The 25013-nt window shown below is 41.7% G+C and overlaps 1 non-coding gene across 1 annotated transcript; it reads right to left on the reverse strand.

The window, feature by feature from the left end:
* Positions 1–22391: 22391 nt before the first annotated feature.
* Positions 22392–22473, reverse strand: TRNAS-UGA (transfer RNA serine (anticodon UGA)). Its single transcript has one exon. It is a non-coding gene; the product is annotated as a tRNA-Ser (tRNA).
* Positions 22474–25013: the final 2540 nt, after the last annotated feature.

The following is a 25013-nucleotide window of genomic DNA, read 5'->3' on the forward strand; positions in this document are numbered from 1 at the left end:
CTTCGATCGGAGATCGTTGGCCGGAGGACTCCCCTCAGGAGAGATGGTGCTCGGGGTGGGAATACGAAAACCCGCCACGCCCATATGGGTGCACGGATTCGTCCGAATGCAACACGTGGCTGGGCGATTAGAGACCTACCCCGTGTCCCATCTCCCAACGAGGGAGTGTCTCACGTCCGTAGGTCGGACGATTGGAGGGTCGTCTCTCGGGGCAAGGGGAAGGTAACGCTGCGGCGTGGATTGGACTCTGCGGAGGCAGATACCATCCCCGTCTCCAACAGGTACCAGGTGCTGTCAGATGACAGCACCACCGTACCTGCAGCCCCTATCCCTACTCCGAGGGCACTGCCTAGGGTAAGACGTCAGGGAACGGGAAGGGAGGGAATTATAGTAATAGGTAGCTCGAATGTCCGTCGTGTAATGGCTCCATTGAGGGAAAGGGCGCGCCGCGTAGGCGCCGATCAACGGGTGACCGCCTGGTGTATACCAGGCGGAGGAGTCCCTCAGGTGACGAAGGCAATCGAGGCGGCGGTCAAAGGCACGAAGTGCTCTAGGCTGCAGGTCGTGGCCCATGTGGGCACCAACGACGTCACGGACCGTGGATCCGAGGAGGTCCTCCGTTCCCTTAGGGAACTGAGCTCCGAGGTGAAGCGCGTCCAGGGCGTCGAGGGGGTTCGGCTGGGACTAACGGTCTGCAGCATCGTTCCGAGGGAGGATCGCGGGTCTCTGGTTTGGAGCCGAGTGGAAGGCATAAATCAGAGACTATCGAGATTCTGCTCGGACATAGGAGCCTCCTTCGTCGACCTGAGACCAACCCTCCGATCTTGCAGGACTCCCCTTAACCGTTCTGGGGTCCATTACACGGCGGAAGCGGCGAGTAAGGTGGCGGATAGGATACTCGACCACTGTAGGCCTTTTTTAGGATAGAGGGCAGGTCACTTAGTGGGTCAGTAACATCTGGGGATAGCGCGTATAATATTATTAATAAAAATATAAAAGTCACCGACAACACTGGCATTGATTTAGAAAGACATGTGACACGCACTTCCCCACAAAGGCGTCCTAAACTACAGTCAGGCACAAATAAGGACGTTATTCAACATCAAAATAACTTAACTATACTTGTTATAAATTGCAGAAGCCTCTAGAACAAATCAGCGGATCTAGAACACATAATCCAAACTCATTCCGCTGATATAGTATTAGGCACAGAGAGTTGGCTGTGCAATGACATAAACGACCAAGAAATTTTCCCAATAGATTTCAAAGTTTACCGACACGATAGAGATACAAGACCCGGAGGAGGGGTTTTCGTGGCAGTTAAAAGTCATTTTGAAAGCAGGCAAGTTTCATTTGAAAATAATAACATAGAAAGTGTTTGGTGCACCTTACTACGGACCAATCAACCCAACATAAATTTATGCTCTTTCTACAGACCTCCAGACTCAGATTTGAAAACACTTCACACCCTCAACGATCAAATTTACAATTTTACACGTAAATATAACAACAGCATAAACATAATTGGTGGCGACTTTAACCTCCCTGGTATAGATTGGGACAACAATATCGTTAAATCTGGGACCCGCGATCGCGAATCTTGCAATTCCATGATAAAATTGGTTCAAAGAAACTCCCTCCATCAAGCAGTACGCATGCCCACCCGTGGAAAGAACATATTGGATCTATTTCTTACAAACACGCCGGAACGTATTATTAGTGTATCAACTGATGAGGGCTTGAGTGACCATAAAGCAATTAATGTCCATTTGGACATAGCAATAAAAAAGATTGTTAAACCAAAAAGAAAAATTTATAATTACCATAAAGCAGACTTTGAATCTTTTGCCAATCAATTAAACTCTTCACTACCCGAGTTCAAAACCCGCTTAAGTCATGCCAACGTGGAAGAAACTTGGACAGAATTTGTCAATATCATGCAAAAAGGAATCGTAGATTTCATACCTATAAAATACGTTAAAGCAAATCGCGACCCCAGGTGGTACAATAAAGACGTTAGAAAAGCCCTTCGAAAGCAGAGAATGCTACACTCTAGGGTAAAGAGGGCAGGCGTGAACACATCATCCCCTGAGAATAAACAATTATGGGACACATATAGATCCTCTAAAATTGAAACCAAAACACAATTACGTAGCGCTTTACTGGACTTTAAACGCAAAGTACTTTGCGAGCATTTGGACAGTGACCCCAAAGCTTTCTGGTCATATGTTAGGGAAGTAAATGGGAGTAAACAAACCGTGGCTTGCTTAAGGGATTGTAGCAATATAATTCATACAGACGGTGAGGGTAAAGCTAACATCCTAAATTCATTCTTCCAAAGCGTTTTCTCGAATGATGTTACCACCGCATATCTCCAAGAAACAATGCATACTCCACCCATGAAAAAAATAACAGTGGACCAACAAGGAATTCTAAAATTGCTTAATGATATTAAACCCAACAAATCCCCGGGTCCCGAAAATATACCAGCTAGGGTGATAAAACATTTAGCTCCAAACATTGCCCCGTACCTTGAGTTTATATTTAAAAAATCCCTCACAGAGTGCAAAGTACCTAAGATTTGGAAAACCGCGCAAATAACGCCTATTTTTAAAGGTGGTGACAGGGAGGATCCCAGTAATTACAGACCTATATCTCTCACTTCTATCTGTTGCAAAATCTTAGAGCACATAATTGTCAGTTCAATAATGAGACACCTTGACAATATTAACTTTTTAAGTGACAATCAACACGGATTCAGGAAAACCCGCTCCTGCGAGACCCAATTAGGATTATTTACACATGATTTACTTTTATCGGGTGAGAGAGTAGTAGTTTTAAGGGGAGGCGACCAACAGCTAAGGTCATTTGCGCCATAGGGGATGGACAGGAAAGGATGAAGGGTGGAGAGAAACCCGGCGTCGGCATTAGCCTGCTCTTTACGAAAGGCGCCAAGGGGTCCGCAGTTTAACGTCCCATCCGACGGACGGCGTACTCACTCAAAGTGCCCTCCACAAAGCACCTCAAGTAGGGATCGAGATACCTCTGAAAAATATTCAACACCGCCGGGATTTGAACCCGCGCCCTCAGGGTGGGAAGCCAGTACGTTAGCCCCCGCACCATCTCGATCCCCTCGGGTGAGAGAGGTAGGCAAGTGGATGCCATCTTCTTAGATTTTCAAAAGGCATTTGATAAGGTCCCACATGGTAAACTCATTCATAAATTAAAGGTCTACATCTACATAATACCCCGCAAGCCGCCGCAAGGGCGTGTGGCGGGGGGTGTTATGTCACCAACCGTAAAAACGAAAAATACCACATGCAAAAAACAACACGGAAAATTACACCCCAGCAGCGCACACACTCATGCAAAACTCCCTCCATCCAATACTCATGCAAACACATACACCGCCAAACAACAAAAAACTGCACCCCAGGATACAGCACGAAAGCCATCCTAAAACACGCAAGCCAGGACACAACAAGCAAGAATGTGAAACATCACTACCACATGAAAATGCACCACAAAACACTCAACCCCCCAAAGAGACAGTAAAAGGAAGGGAATTCGACCCAACGTTGCAGATAGCAGGAATTTCCCCCCGCGGAGAGGGACGAGGGATTGAAAGGGAAACTTAAAAACAGATGAACAGAACACGAATGAGGTCATTCGGAAAGAATGGGTTATTATAACAAAACACATAAGGTTAGTGGAGGAGCATGCATTTAAGTAGAACTAATTATTTTTTAGACACTGAAGGGTGGCAAGTGGAATTTTTACTATCTATAATCCTACAGTTGCTATCCCGTATTGTCCGTGGGAAGAAGGAGTCCTTGAGTCGGCTAGTCCTGGCATCTATTTCCCGAATTTTATATGCATGATCCAAGCGACCAATGTATGTAGGAGTACGAATAATCTGCGAGACCTCGGTGCTGAAACATGCGGATCTGAATTTATTTAATAATTTCAGTCTTGCATTGAATCGTCTCTCTTCTAATGATTCCCACCCCAAATCCATGAGCATTTCGGTAACGCTTTGCGTTTTATCGTAGGAATTTTTTACAAAACGGGCTGCCCGGCGTTGAACCTTCTCAATTTCCCGAATGCGACCTTTTTCACTCGGGTCCCACACGCTGCATGCGTATTCTAAATGAGGCCTTACAAGAGCGTGGTAACAACGTTCCTTGACCTTTGAGTCACTTTTGCCGACAATGCGTCTAATGAATCCCAATTTTTTATCTGCTTGACCGCAGACTTTACGTATGTGAGTCCCCCAAGTTAAGTCTTTAGTGAATGTGACACCTAGGTATTTTACCGTATCAACTACTGCTAGGTCACCTCCAGCTAATTTGTAAGCAAATCCCGTTGATCTTTTAAAGAAATTTACCACTGAACATTTATTATAATTTAGAGTCAATCCCCAGTTAGAACACCATTTAGTAATGCAATCTAAATCCTGCGCTAGAATAAAACGATCCTCATCCCCAGATATCTCCCGATAGATCACCGTTTCATCCGCGAACATCCTAATTTTACTTTTCACTTCGCGGTTCAAATCGTTAACAAAAATCAAGAAAAGTAACGGCCCGATCACACTTCCCTGAGGTACCCCCGACGTGACTCGAACGCTGTCGGAACTAGCGCCATCAAGGACTACCCTCTGTTCCCGCTCTGAAAGAAAATCTTTAACCCAACTTATGGCGCCCTTGTTTATACCCGCGACCTTTAATTTATGAATGAGTTTACCATGTGGGACTTTATCAAATGCCTTTTGAAAATCTAAGAAGATGGCATCCACTTGCCTACCTCTCTCACCAGATACAAGTAAATCATGTGTAAATAATCCTAATTGGGTTTCGCAGGAGCGGGTTTTCCTGAATCCGTGTTGATTGTCACTTAAAAAGTTAATATTGTCAAGGTGTCTCATTATTGAACTGACAATTATGTGCTCTAAGATTTTACAACAGATAGAAGTGAGAGATATAGGTCTGTAATTACTGGGATCCTCCCTGTCACCACTTTTAAAAATAGGCGTTATTTGCGCGGTTTTCCAAATCTTAGGTACTTTGCACTCTGTGAGGGATTTGTTAAATATAAATTCAAGGTACGGGGCAATGTTTGGAGCTAAATGTTTTATCACCCTAGCTGGTATATTTTCGGGACCCGGGGATTTGTTGGGTTTAATCTCATTAAGTAATTTTAGAATTCCTTGTTGGTCCACTGTTATTTTTTCCATGGGTGGAGTATGTATTGTTTCTTGGAGATATGCGGTGGCAACATCATTCGAGAAAACGCTTTGGAAGAATGAATTTAAGATGTTAGCTTTAACCTCGCTGTCTGTATGAATTACATTGCTACAATCCCTTAAGCAAGCCACGGTTTGTTTACTCCCATTTACTTCCCTAACATATGACCAGAAAGCTTTGGGGTCAGTGTCCAAGTGCTCGCAAAGTACTTTGCGTTTAAATTCCAGTAAGGCGCTACGTAATTGTTTTTTGGTTTTTAGGTCGCGGGTATAAACAAGGGCGCCATAAGTTGGGTTAAAGATTTTCTTTCAGAGCGGGAACAGACGGTAGTCCTTGATGGCGCTAGTTCCGACAGCGTTCGAGTCACGTCGGGGGTACCTCAGGGAAGTGTGATCGGGCCGTTGCTTTTCTTGATTTTTGTTAACGATTTGAACCGCGAAGTGAAAAGTAAAATTAGGATGTTCGCGGATGACACGGTGATCTATCGGGAGATATCTGGGGATGAGGATCGTTTTATTCTAGCGCAGGATTTAGATTGCATTACTAAATGGTGTTCTAACTGGGGATTGACTCTAAATTATAATAAATGTTCAGTGGTAAATTTCTTTAAAAGATCAACGGGATTTGCTTACAAATTAGCTGGAGGTGACCTAGCAGTAGTTGATGCGGTAAAATACCTAGGTGTCACATTCACAAAAGACTTAACTTGGGGGACTCACATACGTAAAGTCTGCGGTCAAGCATATAAAAAATTGGGATTCATTAGACGCATTGTCGGCAAAAGTGACTCGAAGGTCAAGGAACGTTGTTACCACGCTCTTGTAAGGCCTCATTTAGAATACGCATGCAGCGTGTGGGATCCGAGTGAAAAAGGTCTCATTCGGGAAATTGAGAAGGTTCAACGCCGGGCAGCCCGTTTTGTAAAAAATTCCTACGATAAAACGCAAAGCGTCACCGAAATGCTCGTGGATTTGGGGTGGGAATCATTGGCAGAGAGACGATTCCATGCAAGATTGAAATTATTAAATAAATTTAGATCCGCATGTTTCAGCACCGAGGTCTCGCAAATTATTCGTACTCCTACATACATTGGTCGCTTTGATCATGCCTATAAAATTCGGGAAATAGATGCCAGAACTAGCCGACTCAAGGACTCCTTCTTCCCACGGACAATACGGGATAGCAACTGTAGGCTTATAGATAGCAAAAATTCCGCTTGCCACCCTCAGCGTCTAAAAAATAATTAGTTGTATTTAAATGCATGCTCTTCCACTAACCTTATGTGTTTTGCTATAATAACCCATTCTTTCCGAATGACCTCATTCATGTTCTGTTCATCTGTTTTTAAGTTTCCCTTTCAATCCCTCGTCCCTCTCTGCGGGGGCAAATTCCTGCTACCTGCAACGTTGGGTCGCATTCCCTGCCTTTTAAAGACTCTTTGGGGGTTGAGTGTTTCGTGGTGCATTTTCATGTGGTGTTTCAATTTCTTGCTTGTTGTATCCTGGCTTCCGTGTTGTAGGATGGCTTTCGTGCTGCATCATGGGGTGCAGTTTTTTAGTTGTGTTGCGGTATATGTGTTTGCATGAGTATTGGATGAAGGGATTTTTGCATGAGTGTGTGCGCTGCTGTGGGTGTAATTTTCCGTGTTGTTTTTTTTTGCATGTGGTATTTTTCCTTTTTACGGTTGGTGACCTAACACCCCCCGCCACACGCCCTTGCGGCGGCTTGCGGGGTATTATGTAGATGTAGATGTAGATGAACTCTGGCACAAAATCACTCCGATGATTCCCAAGACAAAAGACAAAATTAGACTAGCGTTTTACAACAAAGAGTGCATGAGGAATTTAATTTCTCATACCAAAGACAGAATCCCTACAAGTGAGAAAAGTGGTGTTTATAAATTAAATTGTCAATGTGGAGCAGGATACATCGGCCAGACTGGGAGAAAGTTTAAAGAGAGGATCAAGGAACACCAATCGTGCGTCAAAAATAAGGACTCGGCGTCTCTCTTTGCCAAACATCTGCTGGGCGAGAATCATCGGAGTGATTTTGTGCCAGAGTTCTTACATTTTGAGAAGAAAGGACAAAGGCTTGACGCGCTAGAGCAATTTGAAATTTTGAAATGTGTTATGAATAAGGTTACCATTGTTAACGAAATCTTGTACCCTTCCCACTCCCCCCTTCTAGACCTTCCTTCCTTCCACACCTAATGACACCCCACCTACATTACCTCCTCCCCTACCGGCTCTTAATACAGCGTGTTTACGTATATTCTGGGTTTCCCCTCTCCCTCCTGATCCACGCGTCCCCTTCACCACCTCCCCCTTCCTGAGTTTACGGAGTTCCTAATCCTTTCCTTTCTTCTAGCCCCTTGCTCTCAACCCCCTTAACCACCTCCGGGCCAACACCCCCCCCCCCTGGGTTTTTTTCCCCCTCTTCCACCCCCTAACCCTCACCTTAGACCGGGGAGTTGTCTCTCTTCTCGCCTTCCCCCCCCCCAACCCACCCCCCCCCAATTTGTGTGACTATATATTCTCTGTCTTCTTTACAAAATGTACCTGATGATGACGTGCCACGTCGAAACCTAGGTCGTCCGTCGAATAAATCTATGTGGAATTACAAAGTTTCTCCTTTCATTATGTTAAGTCGATTCCATGAAGTCACGCCTGAGACAACGAATTATATCAAGTGCGCCAGTAACGCAGTGAAGGCAATATTGTATAGAAGACTCTCCATCAAATACCTGAACGCGTCGCTCAACATCTACTTCAACAGTCGCTGCGTCTCCCTCGGGATCTTCCCGAAGTACGTCAATATCCATTGTAAGGAAAGCCGATCTTCAGCAGGAAACTTCGCCATGGAAGTAGCCAAGAAAACCTGGCTAAAACGGGAACTGCATGAGTGGTATGTAAAAAGGGACGCTATTTCCGAATATTTACTGTTATTACATGTGGAACTAACCCACGAGCTCAATTGGATTGAGTGGTTGTGTCTCGATGATAAAGTGCGACAACAATGTAGTGAGATCTCTTGTCTCAAAAGAGCTACTATCAACCGGAAACTCGAGGTACTTCAACAACGTGACAAACCTACTCGGAAATCGGACTTTTCTCCCGACCAAGACTCCCACCAATTTGGACCACGAATTGTGAATCTTTCAGGACATTCCTTTAAACCCAGTGAAGTGTTATTATTGGAAAAAGGACTCAAACACATTCCTCACATCCCTGTCTCCGACAAAGACTTGGTAAACTTAGCTGTGGACTGTGAAGTCGCCCTCCGGAAAGAAAATAGTGCTATCAAACACGTTGTTAAACAGCAGTTACTTAAGGCCTCTCAAATTAGAAACGAAGTAATTTATTCTTTCTCCCTCTAGCCCTCAACCTGAGCGGACCTGCCTACTGAGCGCTCCTGGTAACCGGTTTGACCCACCAGAGACTACCTGCCTGCCAGCTTGATTCTTGGTGCTTTTGGTTTTAGTGAAGTGCAGTGTAGTGTCAACGTATACGTTGCTTCGTTTATATAGTTGTTGTTTTGTGTGTGGTTTGTCAACCGTAGTGTGTGGTAGTAGTAATTTATTTAGTGGATTGTGGTGGTTTTTGTCCTTCGACTCTGATTGGTGACCGGTGAGTGCTTTCCTTTTTCTTAATATCTTTTTTTTTGGTCCTCTGAAAACCAGACCTTACTCAAGCATCGTTTTTTCCACTTAGGCTTCATATTCAATTCCAAATCGTAACTTATTGTTTGAGCTAAATTTAGCTAACCCCTTCTAGAAATTTTAGCATAGTGTATACAGGTTAGCTTTTGTTGGGAACTTGGTAATTAAATTAGGATGGCTTCATCCAGGTCCCCTGTTGCCATGCTCGAAGGCACTGGCGAATGCGCGGCTTTAAGGGCCCGTATCGTCATGCTGGAGAGAATGGTGCGGGAGCTTCGATCGGAGATCGCCGGCCGGAGGGCTCCCCTCGGGAGAGATGGTGCTCAGGGTGGGAATTCGAAAACCCGCCACGCCCATAGGGGTGCACGGATTCGTCCGAATGCAACACGTGGCTGGGCGATTAGAGACCTACCCCGTGTCCCATCTCTCAACGAGGGAGTGTCTCACGTCCGTAGGTCGGACGATTGGAGGGTCGTCTCTCGGGGCAAGGGGAAGGTAACGCTGCGGCGAGGATTGGACTCTGCGGAGGCAGATACCATCCCCGTCTCCAACAGGTACCAGGTGCTGTCGGATGACAGCACCACCGTACCTGCAGCCCCTATCCCTACTCCGAGGGCACTGCCTAGGGTAAGGCATCAGCGGTCGGGGAGGGAGGGAACCGTTATTTTAGGTAGTTCAAATGTCCGGCGTATAATGAACCCGCTGCGCCGCAGAGTCCAACAGGAGGGAGGTGTTGGATTCTTGTCGTCCTGGTGTATACCGGGCGGCGGGGTACCCCAGGCGACGCTGGCGGTGAAGGCGGCCGTCAGTAATACGGGCTGCTCCAAGCTACGCATTGTGGCTCATGTCGGGACAAACGACGCCTCGGAACGTGGATCTGAAGAGATCCTGCGCTCCTTTAAGGAGATGCACTCGGAGGTGAAACGAGTCGAGGCAGAGTTGAAGGTCCCAATTAAATTAAGTATATGTAGTATTGTGCCGCGTGTAGACCGCGGAAGGCTCGTTTGGAGCCGCATTGAGGGTTTAAATGAGAGATTGCTGGGATTTTGCCGGGGAATCGGAGCGGACTTCGTTGATCTGAGGCCCGTCCTCTCATCGTGTCGGGTACCCCTTAATCGCTCCGGGGTCCATTATACTGCCGAGGCATCGCAGTTGGTAGCGCGTAGGTTACACGAACACGTGTCGAGGGTTTAGCATAGCTGGTAGGCAAGAGCGTAGGTCATATATTGGGAAAAATAAAGTAGAATCCAGCGCTTTTTGTCAATTGAGTTCAGGTAATGCCTCTCAAATCCCCAAAAATATTGAACAAACAAGCACTTGCGTTAAAACAACATATAACCCACGTAAATTTAATAAAATTGGTGCATCTACATACATAACAGATAGCAATACAAGTGAATGTAATTCTTTTGTCTCTGTTCACCACGAATCGTCTCAAAACAGTTTTGTTAGCGTACATAAAACCGAAAAACAAGAAGTTATTAGCGATATTAAAATTATAACATTAAACTGCCGTAGCATTAGAAACAAAATATCGGATATTGAACATATTTTTGTCAGTACAAACGCAGACATAGTAGTTGGAACGGAAAGTTGGCTCACGGGAGATATAGCAAACAATGAGGTTTTTCCAAACGGTTTCACAATTTACAGAAGGGACAGACCAAATAGGTTGGGTGGGGGAGTATTCATTGCAGTAAAGTCACATCTTAGTAGCCAACGATATGAATGCGACGTAGATGACATAGAAAGCGTTTGGTGCAACATTAAGGACTACAACGGCAGAAGCCTATACGTGTGTTCATTTTATAGACCCCCAGATTCTAACACAGATGTCCTACACAAGCTCGACGAACAAATATCCACTATCAGCAGCAGACCGAGCAACAGTATTACTATAATCGCTGGTGACACAAATCTACCGTCAATTGACTGGGAAAACTACTGTGTGGGAAAATCTGCCAAAAACAGAGATTCATGCCAAGAACTCCTTCATATATTCACAAAACACTCCTTAGAACAAATAGTTAAATCACCAACACGGGGCCAAAGCATACTAGATATCTTTGCGACTTCTATGCCCGAAATCATCACTAACATTGAAATAATAGACGGAATCAGTGACCATAAGGCTATTCTTGTGGAGTTAAAAACTAAGTTCGTCAAAATAAACAAAGAAAAGCGTAAAATATACCTATACAACAAGGCAAATTTTAACGGACTAAGAGAATATTTAAAGATAAAATTACCAGAATACAAGACAAAAACACTGACAACAAATACAGAGAACACTTGGAATTATTTCTTAAATATTTTACGCGAAGGAATAAAGACGTACATCCCGTCCAAACTCAAATGCGACAGTAAGGAACCTAGATGGTACAACGGGGAAGTCAGATCGGCATTAAGAAGGCAAAGAAAGCTACAGTCAAATTTCAAAAAGAGTTTAAAAAGTGACGATATAAGTTTTGTGAATACAACCAAACAGCTACTAAAAGAATGTCGTAGTAAGACGAAAAGTATTATGCGCACAGCACTACACTCTTTTAAATCTAAAATGCTAAGCGAATATCTTGAGGAAAATCCAAAGTCATTCTGGTCCTATGTTAGGGAAATACAGGGTAAACGTCCCACTGTTCACTCTTTGAAGACGGAAAATGGAGAAATCATTACAGATAGCGTGAAAAAGGCAAATATTTTAAACCATTTTTTCCAGAGCGTCTACAACAAAAACACAAACGCACCAAACGATCCTCCACACCCACCCGGGGAACACATGAGCGATCTTACACTGACCAAGCAGGGAATAGTACATCTGCTCCGTAGTATCAAAGCACACAAGGCACCTGGTCCGGAAGAAATACCTGCTAGAATATTAAAGGAATTAGCTGACGACATTGCCCCATTTTTACATATTGTTTTTCTAAAATCGATAGAAGAAGGCTCAGTGCCTCGTGACTGGAAGCTAGCCCATATAACTCCCATCTATAAAGGCGGCGATAGGGATAAACCAACCAATTACCGACCCATTTCTTTAACGTCGATCTCTTGTAAAATATTGGAACACATTATTGTCACTAACATTATGAAATTTCTTGATAGTAGGAAAATACTAATCCACAACCAGCACGGATTTAGGAAAAGCAGATCTTGCGAAACACAACTTGGTCTCTTCATTCACGATATACTTAGATCGGGAGAAAACAACACCCAAGTCGATGCAGTATTCCTGGATTTCAAAAAAGCCTTCGACAAAGTCCCACACAATAAATTGTTACATAAACTTAAATACTATGGGATCAATGAGAAAATAATTAATTGGATTAGGGACTTCTTGTCAAACCGCAAACAAATAGTAGTCATAGATGGGTTGTGCTCATCGGAGAGAGATGTTACTTCGGGCGTCCCCCAGGGAAGTGTAATAGGGCCTCTTCTGTTCTTAATATACATAAATGACTTAAGCACACACGTTAGTAGCAATCTAAGGTTATTTGCTGACGACACGGTGATATACAGGGAAATAAGGAGCCAACTAGATCGCGAGCTACTCTCTAGAGACTTAGACAATATCTCGGAATGGTGCAATAAATGGGGATTAACACTTAATATAGATAAATGTGCAGTTTTGAAATTTTGGAATAAAGGAAGCGAGGATCAGGATATAAACTACAAAATAGAGGGTTCAGTATTGACTACGGCAAATCAAGTTAAATATTTGGGGGTTGTTCTAACACCACGCCTTTCATGGGGAGCACATATCAGGACAATATGCGGATCAGCTTTAAAGAAACTTGGCTTCATAAAACGGGTGGTGGGGAAATGTAATGAAAAAGTTAAAGAGAGGTGTTATTTTGCTCTAGTTAGACCTCATTTGGAATATGCCGCAAGTATTTGGGATCCGTGGGAGAAAATTTGGCAAAAAGAATTAGATAAAGTCCAGAGAAAATCCGCTAGATTCGTTAAAAATTGTTATGATAAAAACACAAGTGTGACAGGTCTCTTAGGGGATTTAGGCTGGGAACCACTTGAAGTGCGGAGAGAACAAGCGAGGCTTAGACTTTTAGAAAGGTTCAGAACAAACGAGTTTAAATATGACACTGAAGGAATTATAATGGCCCCACACTACTTAGGTAGATCAGACCACAAAGATAAACTAAGGGAGATAGATTCCAAGACAGATAGGTACAAATACTCATTCTTTCCCCGAACAATCAGTAATCATAATAGCAAGAAACCGAAGTCACTTTAGAAATATTAAAAACGTTGAATTTACAAGTCGGAACAAAATTAAACACTATAGAGATGTTAGGTATACTTTCAGGTGCATGTGTATGTTAGTTGGTAGTTTGAGTGTTTGCATGTGTGTGGGGTGTAAGTGTTCATGCATGAATGTATGCCATGTTTTTTTTTTTTTATATATATGATTTTTTCGTTATTGCATGCGGTTTTTTTTTTCTTTTTCTTTTCTAAATTATGGGTGGTGTCCTAGCACCCCCCGCCACACGCCCTTGCGGCGGCTTGCGGGGTATTAAGTAGATGTAGATGTAGATGTAAAAGAAAGAACCGAAGAACAAGGAGGCATTAGGAATGACCACGTGGAAATCTCTCCAAATGGTGAAACGCATCCATCAGATCAATTTATTTATACCAAACTTGCGGGACAAGTGAGCACAGCACAAACAAAGTGGGACAACAGAGCAGAACATAGAACTACACGTAGCAAGTAGGGAGGAAGAAGAACGCCTCGGCGCTCATTGAGAGCGTCGACGAGTTCGAGTCAGGCTAGGAGTGGGGCGGAGGTCCCCTTCAACCGACACCCGGCAAGCCGTCAGGACATTGAGCGATGCATTGATTCGAATATCCTTCACGCCGAGGCACAGATGAGGCTTTAACATTGACGTCAAACATCAAAGCACCCCAAGAGACCCCTTGGCGACAGCATTTGCTACTTTTTAGTTTTCCCAAGGGGAGAAAAATGGGAAACATCGGGAAAAAATGGAGAATCTCCTCCGTGGACAGTCCATTTGGATGATCTGAGGCGCAACGTCAAAATCGCTCCTTCTCCGACAGGGCTTCTTATTGCTAAGAGAAGAGGGATATATTCCTTCATTCGCTGAGACAAGTTTCAGGGAATAGGCGTGAGAGAGAAGCCGAATGCAACATTTGGAGAACATTCCAACCTTTGGTTTTGCGGGAACAATGGGAAGAGAAGAAAACCAATCTTCTCTTCGCATGCCAAATCCGATATGGGATCGTTCACTCACAAAGCCAAAAGCACAGTTTGAACCATCAATGTCGATATATGAGTATAGTTCCAGCTATTATTAATTAGGGAGTGCATCTTGTGAACGTGTAACTGATCATTCTCAGATTTAAAATAAATTATTACCAAATAGAGAGACAAAACAACTTCCACGCTAAGATGATATTTTTTTCTGATTCGTCCTCTGGAGGTTTAGAAGATTGATTCATTCAAACGTCTGTTTTTAACTATGGAGTTTTATTCCCAAATACCCTGATGGTTTTCTTTCCTGATACATTAAACTTGACTATCTATCATCCCAATTCCCTTTACATTTCCAAAATATATTAATTTATTTATAGATTTATAGTCTATAGATCATTCAAAAATAAAAGTACATATATTCGATTTTTAGGACTAAAATTTACCTATATAATTAATGGATTCATCGTAGCAATTGGAGTGGCTCCAAGGTAGCAGAGAGATAAAAGCAGATCCAGAGTGGTTGGAAGATAGGAATTAAGAGACCGGGTGAAAAGATGGAATAATATTGAACGAATAGAAAAAAGCAAAGGAGAAAGAACTAAAATTAGCACGAATATGCCCCCATCGAAGAGAATAAGTTTTAAAAACGATATTTTTTGTTGCCACAGCTATAAGGGAGATAGATTCCAGTGTAGATAGATACAAATACTCGTTCTTTCCCCGAACAATCAGCAGTCATAATAGTAATAAACCGAAGTCATTTTAGAAACGTAAAAAACATTAAATTTACAAGTCGGAACAAAATTAAACATTGCAAAGACATCATGTATATTTGTAGGTGCATATGTATGTTAATTGGTAGTTTGTGTGTTTGCATGTGCGTGGGCTGTAAGGGTTTTTACATGAATGCATACCATGTTTTGTTTGTGGATTGTATAAATTTGTGGATTTTGCATACGGTGTTTTACATTCATAATTACGGGTGGTGCCCTAACACCCCCTGCCACACTCCTTTGCGGTGGCTTGCGTGGTATTAATTAGATGTAGACATCCGTTTCCCGATTAAAAGTTCCATTAACAATTTTTAATTACTGGTTTTTTAACAATGAAAATATACATAATTAAATATTTTTTATGCAAAAATGTATTCTAGAATCATTCACACACCTATGGTTACGTCCGTAGAACTTGTGAATTGCCTTTAGCTTTCGAGAGTGGGCATAGGCGACACCCTGATTTCTTCTTCCCCTGTGGGTCAAAATTAGAGCTCCCCATTCCAGCCAATCTGGGTGTTTAGACGTATGTTGTTTGATTATATGGCGGTTAAAATTGTTTTGTAGCACCATATCAAAAGGATTCAATCTCTTAGCGACGAGCGATACTTATCGGATGTATGTACGTTTTTATCAGAGAGGGATGTGCATTAAGGTATGAACTTATGCATATTTGAATTACTACAATAGGTTCATGCTTGGGGCTTGTCAGACCCACCCATCAATGAAACAGGAAGTATTGCGTCTTGTAATTGTAGCATTATACCGTATCGTGAAAATGGTAGGCATATAGTTTCATATATTTCCAGATTAACCGCCAAATTCATTACTAACTTTATATTTTTTTTAATTGGGACTCAGTATCTTCTTCAATTCTCTAAATGTATTATAATAAAAATTGTTGTCTTCGAACTTTCACAGTGTAGATGTTGTAGTTTGTAGATACTGTAAATCATGCATAATGCTGTCGATAAGGTATCACGCAATTGAAGAGATTGCACCAGGCAAAAAGTTTAATTCTTATTCCTTTTCGGCACAAAACACAAAGTGGGAAAGTTTCCCTGTTGAGACATGTCGGAGACAAGGCAAGGCCCACGTACCGGTGGATATCAAGATGCAAACTGGAAATTTAATAAAACGTTGAACCATTCAACTGTCATGCCTAAATAATGCTTGGGAATTTTTCCATTGTTTGTTGTGTTCGTCCTTTATATGTGTTCCTATCCCTTTTCCTTATATCTGTTTCTGTATATATGAGTATTTATTCGCCGTTTGGCGGGATTTCGTGTTTGAATGTGTATTTGGCCAATGTGGCTCATCTCTTTCTTCTGGCTATGCGTGCCACGAAACGCACTGTTCCTTTCCTGTATGATGTTGTATGAATTCTAACCCACTGTCCTTTCCTTTCCTTGTGTATTGTCTATTTCTCCTTTGGTGGGTGAAACAGCCCCCTGACGCCATCTCTTGGCTGAAAGAATCGGGGCGCTTGGCGACATATTAGACCCACGGATCTCAGAGTAAATTGACTATCCTCGATAGCTCAAGTGGTTAAGAGCATCCGCCCGGCAAGTGGAAAGATCCGGTGTTCGAGTCCCGGTTGAGGAAATATTTTTACTCTTGTGATCCGTTCGATTCCGCCTTCCCCACCTCTGTTGTGTTCGTCCTTTATATGTGTTCCTATCCCTTTTCCTAATATCTGTTTCTGTATATATGAGTATATATAGAAAAAATATATATATATATATATATATATATATATATATATATATATATATATATATATATATATATATATTAGCCCTAATTTGCATATACAGGGCAGAAATTCAGCGAGGGGTAATAATAAGAGATTGCCAAAGGGATAGATTTAAGCGTTCGTTTTCCCTGCGCAATATTCTCGAGAACAACTCAAGGGGTTGTACATTAAGACGATAATCGGTAGGCATTGGTGAAAATAGTTAGGAGCATGGAAGTCACATTACCCCTAGATTAACTTCAAGGCTGACGTTCTAACCCCCCCCCTCTCCGCCATACACCCTTGGGCCGAGTAATGTGGAGTCGAGTGAATAAATTGGTAGATATAGCTTAATTGTGAATTGTCCGTCCTGAAAGGTTGAAATTCTAACTGATATTTGGTGACTGCATTTCATGCTAGCCAGCCCTTTTTTCTTGAGATTCCTTATCTATGCTCTTAGTGAAGGCAGTGAAAAGGTTAGTAATGGTATAAAAGTTATAATGTGTACAACGGTTATTGTATGATCAATGTCCGGCCGCACTAGATTTAGTATGGCTGGTGACCTAAAACCCCCTGCCACACGCCCATATGATGGCTTTCGAGGTAGTTTGAAGATGAAGGGTTAGATAAAAGTCGCCAAAAGAAACCGATGTTTAAGAGGCTGAAATCCCGATCGTGCGTATGATATCAGCAAAACGAGAGTAAGATGATTTATGAAAAGAGCAATCTATTGAGGAAATATCGATCGGAGGTACTGAAGGAATGAAATTATTTATCTTAAAAGCCACAGAATCCGCGAAAAGGTTACTACTCCCAGTGTCACTCATAGAGTAAAGAAATAAACTAGCGTGCGTTTCGGTAGGAATTAAAGAAATTCTATTTCGAAACAACAACATCAAATGCAACTGCAGGCTTCCATAATATATTGATCAAGTCAAAAAACTTTTCAGTTTTTCGGGGCGTTTATTAAAACAGAGAAAAATTAAAGTGCTTGGACGAAGTACCATGGAACCAATTTAGGAAAACAAGCTCTCACAGAAAAAGAAATTATGAGCATTTCATAAGTCGTGAATCTACTTATAGAAAAACTCTAAAATTAAATTTAGGTATGCGTATTAATAAACAACTAAGGAAGGCCGCAGGTTAGCTGAATTTACTGATTTCAATGAGTTATTTAAATCTCATTACTCCAATCTTACAAACCACTTTTGAAGAGACACCGCTATTGGTGTTTCATATTTAAATGACAGTTTATACGAGTATCATACGACCTCAAAAGTGTGCAAGCATGTTGATGGGAAATGTTACTTCCATATACCACCAGGAGTGTTTCTTATAATCATTTTGTTTGTAGTCTGCATTTTGTTTGTGGTGCATTAGTCTTCAGCCTACCCTCGTAGATTCAGAGATTTCATTCTATTTTAAACCACATAAAGACGGATGAACGAAAAAGTTCTATTTTATACCACCGATGAGGATGTAACGGCAGCAGAGGGAACTAAACGCACAAATAGGGAACCATTTTCTCAACTGAGTTTCAGCGTGACTACGACTTCCTACCGCCGGCAATTCAGGACTTCCAAGGCACTCTTTCACATTCTAATTGCCGAAGTATGCTGTTAGCTATATCCGGCCGTGAGCCACGCCATGTATAAAGAGGTACCCTCTACAACATGGATGCGATAGGTAAGAGACGACACTTCTTGGCGTACGCCACCTCAGAAAATATATTCTTCAAAGAATGCCGTCGCCATAAGAAGCAGCACTGCTGTAACCTACTAAATAGGCCATAGGAACTTGTTACAATGAGAATTCATCAATTTTTATTTTTTTATGGAACTAATTACATCCAAAGAGAAGCAGTATGCACAAAATGGATTCCAAATTTGATGATGTTTTGAAATTGTTTTTGTAATCAATGTCAATTTGCTCAGCCAATAAGGGGTAGGGTCATGCTGAAGCATAACGATCCGATGAGGGTTGATGGACATCAAAGTATATTCGGAAGTTTGCGATATGCTAATCCCAGTATCTTTAAGGCTATAATTTTGTAGAGTGTAAAAATCATTCACCATGACCGGAATACGAACCCGGATCCCTCGATTTCCGGTCGAGTGCTTTAGCCAGGTCGAGGCGTCCTCTTAAAATCTGAAAATTTTGGGGGCTTTTAAAGGAACAAGATGTTATGACGAAATGTCGTACATACAATTAGACAATATCTCGGGATGGTGCAATAAATGGGGATTAACACTTAATATAGATAAATGTGCAGTTTTGAAATTTTGGAATAAAGGAAGCGAGGAACAGGATATAAACTACAAAATAGAGGGTTCAGTATTGACTACGGCAAATCAAGTTAAATATTTGGGGGTTGTTCTAACACCACGCCTTTCATGGGGAGCACATATCAGGACAATATGCGGATCAGCTTTAAAGAAACTTGGCTTCATAAAACGGGTGGTGGGGAAATGTAATGAAAAAGTTAAAGAGAGGTGTTATTTTGCTCTAGTTAGACCTCATTTGGAATATGCCGCAAGTATTTGGGATCCGTGGGAGAAAATTTGGCAAAAAGAATTAGATAAAGTCCAGAGAAAATCCGCTAGATTTGTTAAAAATTGTTATGATAAAAACACAAGTGTGACAGGTCTCTTAGGGGATTTAGGCTGGGAACCACTTGAAGTGCGGAGAGAACAAGCGAGGCTTAGACTTTTAGAAAGGTTCAGAACAAACGAGTTTAAATATGACACTGAAGGAATTATAATGGCCCCACACTACTTAGGTAGATCAGACCACAAAGATAAACTAAGGGAGATAGATTCCAAGACAGATAGGTACAAATACTCATTCTTTCCCCGAACAATCAGTAATCATAATAGCAAGAAACCGAAGTCACTTTAGAAATATTAAAAACTTTGAATTTACAAGTCGGAACAAAATTAAACACTATAGAGATGTTAGGTATACTTTCAGGTGCATGTGTATGTTAGTTGGTAGTTTGAGTGTTTGCATGTGTGTGGGGTGTAAGTGTTCATGCATGAATGTATGCCATGTTTTTTTTTTTATATATGATTTTCTCGTTATTGCATGCGATTTTTTTTTTTTTCTTTTCTAAATTATGGGTGGTGTCCTAGCACCCCCCGCCACACGCCCTTGCGGCGGCTTGCGGGGTATTGAGTAGATGTAGATGTAGATACAATGTCACAGGCATCCGTAGTCGTCCTTGACGCGCCGCAGTCCACGAGTTTAAAGCCAACTTGAAACATTTGGGCTGTTTTTACGTTTTTTACTCTCTGAAATTGTTGCATTGAAATGCATATAGGTTACATTAATGCATTACTCCGTTAAAAGATTCTGTTGCGGTATCTCCAGCAGTTTCTTGTAATTTCCCAATATCTTACTTCATAGCAGTGAATTCTTCTCGGGATTTCATCCGGGTAATCTCCTCCATCTCCATCGCTGCCGACGTTTCGATGAAATCCTTTTCCATCGTCATCAGGGCCGATGATGCCAGTCTGAAGGTGCCGGTTTATATATCCTCGGTGGTCATGTTGGGTCCCTTCTGATTGGCGGAGGCCGAGCACGTTTTCCCGCCTTTTTCAGGATTGGGTCCCATGTCCTGCTTAGGTCATGTTGGGTCCCTTCTGATTGGCAGAGACGAGGGTTTCAGCCTAAGCAGGACATGGAACCCGATCCTGAAAATGGCGGGAAAACGTGCTCGGCCTCCGCCAATCAGAAGGGACCCAACATGACCACCGAGGATATATAAACCGGCACCTTCAGACTGGCATCATCGGCCCTGATGACGATGGAAAAGGATTTCATCGAAACGTCGGCAGCGATGGAGATGGAGGAGATTACCCGGATGAAATCCCGAGAAGAATTCACTGCCATCATCCGCCGGGAGAAATTGAAGTCCTACATCTTACTTCATAATTCATAATATCGAGCGTAATAGTAAATATTACTTTTATTTTGAGCCTAAAGGTACATTTTTGAGCATTTCGGCATCGTTGAAAAGCAAACAGCAAAAAGCAAAGCATGAATGGAAAAAAATGACACTTCTGAAAAATTTGAAGATTCACATTCCCATACAATCTTCCTCTCTAACAGTTTCCATTCGTTCCCAAACAATCACTCAATCATAGAAAACAACAAAGTTGTACTATTAATTTTTCAAGTCTACAAACAGAAACTACACTAAAAACGAAAATAAGCACCGCATATCCCTGATATTGTCATACCCTGAGTGAAAATTAAAATGATTGGATTCGAACAACCATAATCCAATGATGGAAGCCGAAATAACTTAACTTAGATCACTAACCCACACATAAAGTTCAATTTGATTGAGTGGCAATGATGCATTTCCTAAAATGATTTATATTTTGTATATACTATAAGACTGGTTTAATGCCGTTAATGTCATATGAATAAAATGCACCCTTGACATTTACTTACATTTACTGTACATTTTACAAAGACTTGCTTGACAGAGTGACCTATTGTATCCTCATTTTGTACTCTCTTAAGGTTAAGAAGTTGCTCTCAAAGTTTCTAAGTTTAATTACTTTGACAGCGGGCGTTACATCGCATGCTACGTATTTCACTTTCACTCAGTACTGGAAATCAACCTCCTACCTCGTCCAGATTTCATTCCCTCTCCTCAATGGATCTATTTTCAGTTTCCACTCCTCTGCATTTCCTGAAATATACCACGAATGTCAACTCAGCTCATTCGACATTCAGCCCGAGATTCGAGCGAATCCGTTGACACCGCGCCGCAGTCAGACTAGATTGGATCGGATGAAGCCTCCATCCCTCCCTTCCACCTCCCCCTCCCTCGCCCCCACAGTCTTTCGTCTCCTTCAAGTCGAGCGCACGCCCTTCGTCCATCTTCCGAAAGGGCTTCCTCCGGTTTTGTTGTTCCGACTGGCATCCGAGGGATTCCGATCTGTCGTCGATCGCAAATACAAATGGTCCCCGTCCCCCCGTCTAATCTCACGACAGGAATGGGTGACGCCATGGATATTCCGCCATCAACGCCGACATCAGCGCGCTGAATTGTACAAGATCCTGAATTCCTCGGCCCATCAGTGTGCCGAGGAATGAAAGGAGCTCGCAGACACGTACCGATTTGATACATGCCACTCCATTCAAATCTAAATACTACGCCTATTCGATTCGATCTTCGTCTCTAAAGACATTCGTGCAGGCAAATTTTCCTAAGCTTTATGTGCGAAAATATTTCTATAAATACGGGACACTTGCCCAAAAGAGGCGTTGAAATGCACTGCATGTCTACATATGATAACGTGAATGAGCTAAAAGAAAATAAACCACATTATTTCTTTTATTGAGTAGAATAAAAAGTTAAAGACATCATAAGATGCTTGCATAATTGGCTTGGTAAAACTATTTTGTTTGCATATTTCCTAAAAAAATTACGTTCAGTGTGTATAAATATATATGTGTGTGTCGCACCTAAAATTAAAGCTAAAACACTACCACATTCACTCACAGTAAAGTATAAGGACTTATAAAATAATTGATGGACGAATTTATTAATAAATTTGGTATTAGTCGGAAAACAGAACTTCGACTTTTGCATCGAACTTTGAACTTTGATCCGATTTGACAATTACATATGCCCAAGCCGTTGGTGGAGGAAAAACCTAAGCGAGAATCGAACCCGCGACCTCTGAGTTTGCAGAAGAGGACGATGCCCAGCAGCCACTTGGTCGGCCAAAAAATTCGTTGCGGACAGGATTCGAACCTGCGCGGGCAGTGCCCATTGGATGTCAAGTCCAACTCCTTAACCACTCGGACACCGCAACCATACATCTGACGCTGGAATGTGACGTGTAGGAGACAATTGGGGTAGGGGATCATTCCAGCGCCATTGTAAGTGCTTCGTAGGAATGATCCGGAGTCCAGGAAAAAGTTGAAGGAAGAAAGGTTTCTGGAGCAAACTCGGATTTCAACTAGGCACCCTCCGATTCATAACTGAGCATAATTATAGAGATATACATAATTGGTTGGCGTGTCACAAAAAAGTGTAGTATAATTAATTGTAATAGATAAATTAAAATGTCTTAAGTTAACGATAATATTCCATGCATTTATTGCGTTTAATTTTTGTATATTAAATAATGCCCATATGCCGTCCATCCATAATGCCGAAAAAATATAACGTTGACTTTCCGAGTACTTGAATCTATCACATATGACGTGAGTCTAAAAACTTAATTCGATAATAATGTATGAATTCAGCTTTCGGTTATATTAGTCGCAATGAAAAATATTACATTAGCTCACTCTGGTTAAACAGAATATAAATTTTGTAATAATAAATGCCATGAGATACGAGTGCATTTATATTCTTTAGCTTTTTACAACCCATTATAAATTACTAGTTTCAAGTGCATTTTTACTTTAAAAAGTTTTCATTTTAATATTTATAAACTGAAATAATTACTAGTCGTTGTTACCTTAATGTATATTATTAATTCACTTAGTAATTCTCTTCACTTATTTGAAATTTTTCATTATGTTTTCCTTTCTATAAAAGTAGCAGTAGGACCTGGGACACAACGTAGAGATTACGAGGGTAGGTTGAAAGCTATTTCACACATACTTGAAGAATACAAACAAAATGGCTTTCAGAAGCAATCCTGGTTGCAAGTGGAAGTAAATTTCCCCCTCAACACGCATGCGCAGGTTTGAGGTCGTTACATTTGTCCAGTGCACGTATTTTAAGATGCGGAAGTATGGAGACGTGTTCTAGTGCTATGTCAACGCGAGTTAAGCAGCGTGCTGTTATCTAATTTTTAACTGCTGGAAAAGTGACTCCTACTGAGATTCATCGTCATTTTAAAGGCTGTTTATGGTAACGATACTGTTGATAGGCCTACTGCAAATCGATGGGTAGTAAAATTTCGTGGTTGCGAGCATAGGAAAGCCAGAATAGTTGATGAAACACGCAGCAGACGTCCGATCACTGGATTTGATTCAAAATGATCGGCGAATCACTGAAAAGCGTATCGCAAACCATACAGGAATATACAAAGAACGTGTCGGGTTCATCATTGAACAATTGGGATACCGTAAAATCTATGTACGATGGGCACCACGCCGTCTCACAGGCGAGAACAAACAGCGGCGATTGGAATGCTACGAGCAACTGCGAGCAACTCCTCCTTATTCCCCCGATCTTGCACCTTGCGGTTTTTATTTTTTTCCTCGACTCAAGAGACACCTCAAGGGTAATCATTACACCAGAACGATGAGGTGAGGGCAGAAATTCGATAACAGCTCGCTGTTTAACTCGCGTTGACATAACACTAGAACACGTCTCCATGCTTACGCTTCTCACAATGCACTGAATGAATGTAACGACATCAAACCTGCGTATGGGTGTTGAAGGGGAATGTTACTTCCGCATGCCTGCAGGAGTGCTTCTGAAGTTCATTTGGCATGTGGTCTACAAGCATGCGTGCGTTATATTTCAGCCTACCTTCGTATTTTGCTCAAGTGTATGGGTAAATGCCATCTTAATGTTTTTCCTTAAAAAGTAGTTAGCCCTATCAAATTTACGTAAATTATGCACGTAATTTCAAAATGAATTCTTATCGCTTATTGTGGTTACCGCATGTATGAAAAATTGGCATTTATGTTGATACCTAATTCATAGATCATTATATACATGATAGATAGATAGATAGATAGAGGTCTTTATTTGGGCGAAATTGAGACCAAATGGTCCCTTCTTCCATTTAATCCTCTTCCCTTCTCCAATTTACATGCGTAATATTATTACTCTTTGTAGTAGCAAAGAAGAAATTAAGGATACGAGAATTTTTCTCAAAATGCAAATAGCACCCTGTGATATTTCAGTGGTGTGCCCACACCACAGGGTCTCTTAATTACTGATTACCAATATTATTGTAAAACGAATATTATGCTAACAAGTGTATAAGCTACGATTCCTAAGAGCAAAATACTTCATCAGGAATGTCATATGAGCTACAAGAAACACGTAGAGCAATAGGATATTGGTTGGGTGAGAATAACTGTAGCATAATAAGCCATTAAGAATAACGAATTGCTCACCTAGCGGGGTCATATACAGTGTTTTTGATCACCTTTCGTTCTCGGGTAAAATTGCATCTTATACCAGTTTCTCAAGGACATCTGCCACCAAATCTTATGTTCGTTAACCCTCTTGAATGAATATAGTGACACCTGAAAGAAATGAATCTGCGCTTTTCATTTGGGTTTTTTTATTTGCAGCGGGCGTGGGGAAGAGACTCCAATTTAAAATATTCAATACTACACATTTACAATTTTTTTTATCTTCCATGTGTATCAGCAACGC

The sequence above is a fragment of the Hetaerina americana genome, unplaced genomic scaffold (genome assembly GCF_022747635.1).
Source record: "Hetaerina americana unplaced genomic scaffold, ioHetAmer1.1.p SCAF_63, whole genome shotgun sequence".
NCBI classification, from domain to species: Eukaryota; Metazoa; Arthropoda; class Insecta; order Odonata; family Calopterygidae; genus Hetaerina; species Hetaerina americana.